This window comes from Asparagus officinalis, chromosome 1 (assembly GCF_001876935.1).
Source record: "Asparagus officinalis chromosome 1, Aspof.V1, whole genome shotgun sequence".
NCBI classification, from domain to species: Eukaryota; Viridiplantae; Streptophyta; class Magnoliopsida; order Asparagales; family Asparagaceae; genus Asparagus; species Asparagus officinalis.
In genome coordinates this window covers 131,794,058-131,800,448 of record NC_033794.1, presented here as the reverse complement: position 1 = coordinate 131,800,448, position 6,391 = coordinate 131,794,058, and the positions used below count along the sequence as shown (strand labels likewise).

At 37.9% G+C, this 6,391-nt stretch overlaps 1 long non-coding RNA gene across 1 annotated transcript; it reads left to right on the top strand.

Annotated features, from left to right (window-relative positions):
* On the top strand, nt 5,302-6,150 carry LOC109844673. The gene is made up of 3 exons (XR_002248092.1): nt 5,302-5,765; nt 5,875-5,939; nt 6,029-6,150. It is a non-coding gene; the product is annotated as an uncharacterized LOC109844673 (long non-coding RNA).

The following is a 6,391-nucleotide window of genomic DNA, read 5'->3' as shown; positions in this document are numbered from 1 at the left end:
ACCAAAAAAAAGGAAAGAAAAATTCATGGTTACCAACTATGGAACAGGGTGAGACATGTCACTTTATGAAGATTCTAATCAAGAATATTAACAGCTAATCAAAAAAATTAAAAAAAAAGATACATCAAATTGTTGGATTTAAATCTAATTAAATCTAATTGTGGGCACATATGATTAATCAATGTGTATTGCTATCTTTAAGGATAACCCATTTAAAGTGATCAATCAATTTGAGTTAATGGGTATTTAAATAAATCATGAGGTTATATGTGCAGATACCAGGTTGTAATTATAATTTGATGAGGGATCAAATTACAAATATACAACACATATATATATATATGGGGTTATGGTCCCTAATCTAGGGTTAGCCACTCTCATTCTCTTATCCCCATCTAAAGAGATCCATAAGGAAGAAACCCTAATGTTAGAAGATCATCAAAACCCTAATCAGGTTTTCCTCAATGGATTCAGGTATATGCTTTCGCACCTTTTGATTCTTATTAATCTATTTGAATTAATAATGGCTTTAAGATTTAGATCTTAAATATTAGATCTAACAAGTGGTATCAGAGTCACTCGTGATTAACTCTTAGGGGTTTAAGTTCTTAAAAATTAGGTTTTTTGATCTTAAAAACTCTGTTTTTCTCAGAACTGTTCACAGATGAACAATAAGTTTCTGTGAACAGTATATTTTTTAATTTTTGTTGTTTTTTCCTTCGATTTTTTTGGGATCTGGATCAAAAAGTTATCTTTCGATTCTGGATCTGGTTTTGAAATAAAATCGAGGAATCTTTTGGATCTATTTTGTTTGGTCATCGGTCCCGTGCTCCTCGCCGACGAAGTATCGCTGGCGGCCTCGCTCTCGACTCCGATGGCGACGGCGGTGTCAGGAAACCCTAGGGTTTCGACCTTTGGGTGCAGAAGCAATGGCGACAGCGGTTTTAGAATGAAACCCTAAGGGTTCATGTGTGAAAACGTGCGGGAATTAAGGAGGTGGTTACCTCAATTTTGGCGAGGTTTGAAAGCTTCAAAATGAACCTCGCGTTCGTTCTAAGTTGTGCCTCACGCTCAATTCAGGTCGAACTTCGTGTTCTTCTAAGGTGAGCATCGCGCTCAATTCAAACGAACTTCGCGTTCGTTCTAAGGTGAGCCTCCCGCTCAATTCAAGTTGAACCTCGCGTTCGTTCTAAGGTGAGCCTCGTGCTCATTTCAAACGAACTTCGTGTTCGTTCTAAGGTGAGCCCCACGCTCAATTCAAACGAACTTCACGTTCGTTCTCAGGTGAGCCTCGCGCTCAATTCAAGTCGAACCTCGCGTTCGTTCTCAAGTCAAACTCCGCGTTCATTCTCTGGCGAGCCCTGTGCTCAATCCAAACGAACCTCACGTTCGTTCTCAAGTTAAACATCACGTTCATTTTTCAAACGAATCTCGCGTTCGTTCTTAGGTGAGTCTTGTACTCAATACAGACGAACATAGCGTTCGAAGTCAAGCGAACTTCGTGTTCACTATGGTTAAACCTCGGCTTTTCATATTAAATTATGGGTCCACTTTGGTATACTTAATTTATTCAATTAAGTTATGGGTCCTAATTAAGCTATGGAAAATTCTTCTAATTCAAATTAAGTTGTTTAATTTGAATTAATTTTGATAGTTAATCAATTATTTAATTCAAATAATATGACACTAAGATATTAAGTTGTCTCTCATTCCAAATGATTAATTAAAATAAGATGTTGCTAAAATAACCTCTCTTGTGTAGATTGTTTATGAGGGATGTGAGATGTTTATGTGTATGTTTTCGTGTAAATATCTAATCGGCCCAAAGGAAGGTTAATATTTATTTAGATTGTATACACATCTGTGATGATAAACATGTGACAATTATAAGTTTTACATGTGGATAATGAATCGATCCAAAGATAGTTTCATTATTTGACATGTGTTATTATCAGTGTTTGATTATTGCAACAAGATATCACTTGCAATTAATATTATTGTCTAAAGACTTGATATTAATGTTGTACCAGATATCTTGGATGCATGGGATTTGTTATTATTTAAATTTTATTGATTACTAATATGAGCATTTTTTATTTTATTTCAGCTAATGCATCTGCTGCAATAATTTTTGCTAACATCAACTCAATTCTCATGCTAAATGGGACAAATTTTAAGGTTTAGAAAGAGAATATTTTAATTATTCTCGGCTGCATAGATCTAGACCTTGCATTAAGGACTGAACAACCCCAACTTCTCACTACGGAAAGCACTCCTGATGCAAAGAAGGAGTATGAGAAGTGGAAGCGTTAAAATCGCATGAGTCTTATGATCATTAAGCACGACGTTCTGAAAGCCTTCAGGGACATAGAATCCGAATGGATTACTAAGGCTAAAGATTTCCTTGCCGAAATTGAGAAACGTTTTGTGAAAAATGATAAGATAAAAACAAGCACGCTTTTAGCTCGCTTGATTTCAATGAAGTATAAGGGCAACAGAAATATCAGAGAGTACATTATGAAAATATCTCATATTACTTCAAAGCTTAAGGTACTTAAACTCGATCTTTGTGATGAGTTATTGGTGTATCTGGTTCTGTTGTCTCTTCCTGCACAATTCAATCAGTTTAAGATCAGTTATAACTGTCAAAAGGAGAAATGAACTCTAAATGAGCTCATTTTATATTGTGTGCAAGAAGAAGATAGGTTGAAGCAAGATAAGACTGAGAGTGCTTATTTGGTATATGCCTCTAAGGATAAGGGCAGGAAAAGAAAGAATGATAATGGAGCTACTAAGGGTTCAGTTCAGAAAAAACAACATAAGAAAAATATGGGTTGTTTCTTCCGTAACAAACCTGGACACGTAAAGAAGGATTGTACCAAATATCACGCCTGACGTGTTAATAAGGGTATGTTCCTTACTTTGGTCTGTTCTGAGGTTAATTTAGCTTCAGTACCTAGAAACACTTGGTGGTTAGACTCTGGTGCTACTACTCACATAAGTGTTTCTATGCAGGGTTGCCTAGGCTACCGAAAGCCAAGTGATGTTAAAAGACACATCTTTATGGGCGACGGTCAATCGGTAGATGTGGAAGCAATTGGGTATTTTAGGTTGCTATTAGGAACTGGTTCTTATTTGGACTTAAAAGATACTTTTGTAGTACCGTCTTTTAGACGGAATTTGGTTTCTGTTTCTGTATTGGACAAATCAGATTATTCTTGTTCATTTGGAAACAATCAATTCAGTTTATCTTTTAATTCAAATATTGTGGGAACTGGTTACTTGAGTACTTATGACAACCTATATTTGCTCGATACAATTGCTTCTTATAATAAATCCTTGCATGTGGAATCACGTGGTACTAAGCATAAATTAAATAAGAAAAATTCGGCGATATTATGGTATAAACGCTTGGGTCATATCTCAAAAGGTAGAATTGAGCGTCTTGTGTCCGATGGCATTTTGGATTTCCTTGATTTTCCGGACTTTGACGTATGTGTTGAATGTATCAAGAGAAAACAGATCAAAGTTAAGAGATTAGGTGTCAACAGATCTTCGGATGTTTTAGAATTGATATATACGGATATTTGTGGGTCATTTCCTATGACATCCTGGAATGATCAACAATATTTTATATCATTCATAGACGATTACTCATGTTATGGGTACATATATCTCATTCATGAGAAATCGGAGTCTCTGGACATGTTCAAAGCCTATAAAGCTGAAGTTGAGAATCAACTTAACAAAAAAACTAAAATCGTTAGATCTGATCGTGGTGGTGAGTACTACGACAGATATGATGATTCAGATGAACAACGTCCAAGACCATTTACTAGATACCTAGAGGAATGTGATATCGTCTCACAGTACATAATGCCGGGTTCATCTAGCATGAATGGTGTAGTTGAAAGACGAAACAAGACTCTTAAGAATATGGTAAAAAGTATGATTGCTCATTCTTATTTACCAGAGTCACTCTGGGGAGAAGCACTAAAGACAGCAGCTTATATTCTGAATATAGTATCAAGTAAAGCAGTTGCTAAAATACCTTATGAGCTTTGGACTGGTTGAAAGCCTAGTTTAAAGCACTTACATATTTGGGGATGTCCAGCTGAGGCAATGCCTTATAGGCCAAATAAAAAGAAATTGGACTCCAAAACAGTTAGCTACTACTTTATTGGGTACTCTGAACGCTCTAGGGGCTATAAGTTTTATGATCACACAGTCAGAAATATTTTTGAGACGAGAACAACAACATTCTTTGAGGATGTTGAGTTTGGGGGGAGAAATAAGGTTAGAGACATTCCTCTATAAATAACTGAAAATCAATTCAGTTCAGGGTTCGGTCTGGGTTGGAACTTCTTGGCTCGGATTTACCCTTCGGCTTGGCAGCAACAGGAGAAATCCTTGGGCGAGCTTTTGAAGAGATCGGCATCATCCGCCAACGAAGATCATCTTCAACTTCAGCAACAGAGAGCCTTCATCCTTGGCTTATAATCAACCTTCGGTTAAATCAACTCTTTCATAGAGTTTCAAACTCGTTCAGAGTTATCAACTCATCAAGAGTTTCAAACTTGTCACGCAAGTTCTCCACAGCGTCGAATCGTGAGGAGAGGATATCGTTCCAGTGAATCAAGACGTTCGGATAGTCAACGGAGAGCAAATTCGACGCAAGCAATCGAAGGAGGCACTCCATCACCACCGTGAAGAACCCAATTTTAAACAAAGGGGAGAATCAAATTCATTCTCCTCTCTTTTGTAATCGAAATCCAAATTGTAATTGAGATCGAAGGAATACAAATCAATTTTTCTTTCATTTCTTTTACATCAAAATTTTCCACAAACACAACTTAAGTTGTTTGAAAGCAACATATGGTTTTAAGTAAACATCTTGAGCAATTAAGTTGTGCGCTTAAAATAATTTTTTTCTTCTTCAGAATTGCGGTTGGACGTGTTGGATGCGATCGTATCTACTTGGGGGCAGCTGAAGTTATGTACATACATGCTCATGATCGTCATCCCTTGGGCATGTAGAAAAGATCAGTCTAAACCCGATGGGCTCCTGTTAGTACAGGCCCACATGCGTCAGCTGTACTGGTTAAAACACAATAGTGACGGACGGAGCCTGCTTCTGAGTTAGCGTCCGCAGGTACAAATGGTCCACAACCCAAAACGAACGCGAAAAAAAGACCCCCGTCACCGTGAATCCAAGAGACCCACCCGCCCCTCACGAGTCTCATCCCTACGCGTCTCGTCCTGTCAGCTATGGTTGGGGCTTTCCCTCGCCGTCTGCTCCGGGACGGTCATCGCTGATCTCTCCCATGCGTTTATGTGTTAATTTGTTCATAACTTCAGCAAATATGGCTGCTTGCTGCTGGCCGAACACAAGGACAAAGAGTTGATTAGAAAGTCTTGTTTTATTTGGACTAACAAGTCAACCTAGCTAGAAATGGTTTTTCCAATCATTGGAACTCAAATTTGTTCCCGCCTTCCATCACCCAATTCGGAGAAGCACCAACTTCATAGCAGGGTTCTTCTTTGATCTGTAAATACCCTTTCTTATGCAATTACTTAAGGCTCTTGAGTTCGGTTTTCTCTACAAGCTTCAGAGAGTTGTTGGGGAGAGATTGTATGTGAGATTAAGGGTGTATTTTAGCTAAGGATCTGGGAGTTCTTCACCGTTGTACCCACAATGACAATGTGATAGTAAAGCTGTACTCCTTCCTAGGGTCCTTGGCTAAAAACCGAACCTCATTAGAGCTGTATGTTTTACTTCTCGATATATATTCTGTGATCGTGTGTGATCTTTTCCAGCATTCTGGGAATTTTTCATAACAAGCTTTTTGATCCTTGCCATGCTATTAATTACAGGATGCTTGCCATGCACGATCCTCATTCCAGCATTATTTTTTATCCCAGAATCCCCAAGGTGGCTGGTAAGGTTTATGAATCATATTGTCCCTTCAAGACGAATGTACGTCTCCAACCTTACAGATATATCTAATAGTTTTCTTCATTTAATCAGGCAAAAATGGGGACGATGGAAGATTTTGAAGCTTCCTTGCAAGTTTTGAGGGGATTCGATACTGACATTACTGCTGAAGTCAATGAAATCAAGGTGCAAACATCAACTAAATCTGTAACCGAACAAACACATATGTACTACTCTTTCTTCCCTATTTGATTTCTCATCATACTCTGTTACTTTTGTCCCTTCTCAGTCCTTTTCCACTCTTGGGGCCTGGAGATTTGGTTGCATGCTGCATCATGAAATAGAGAATTTGCATGAGAAATAACTAGCACTAGATCTTACATCATGGTTCTTATAAAGGAAAGATTGTCATTAACTGGTTTTGTAAACTTTCTCAATGCTTTTCCGGAGCTTTCT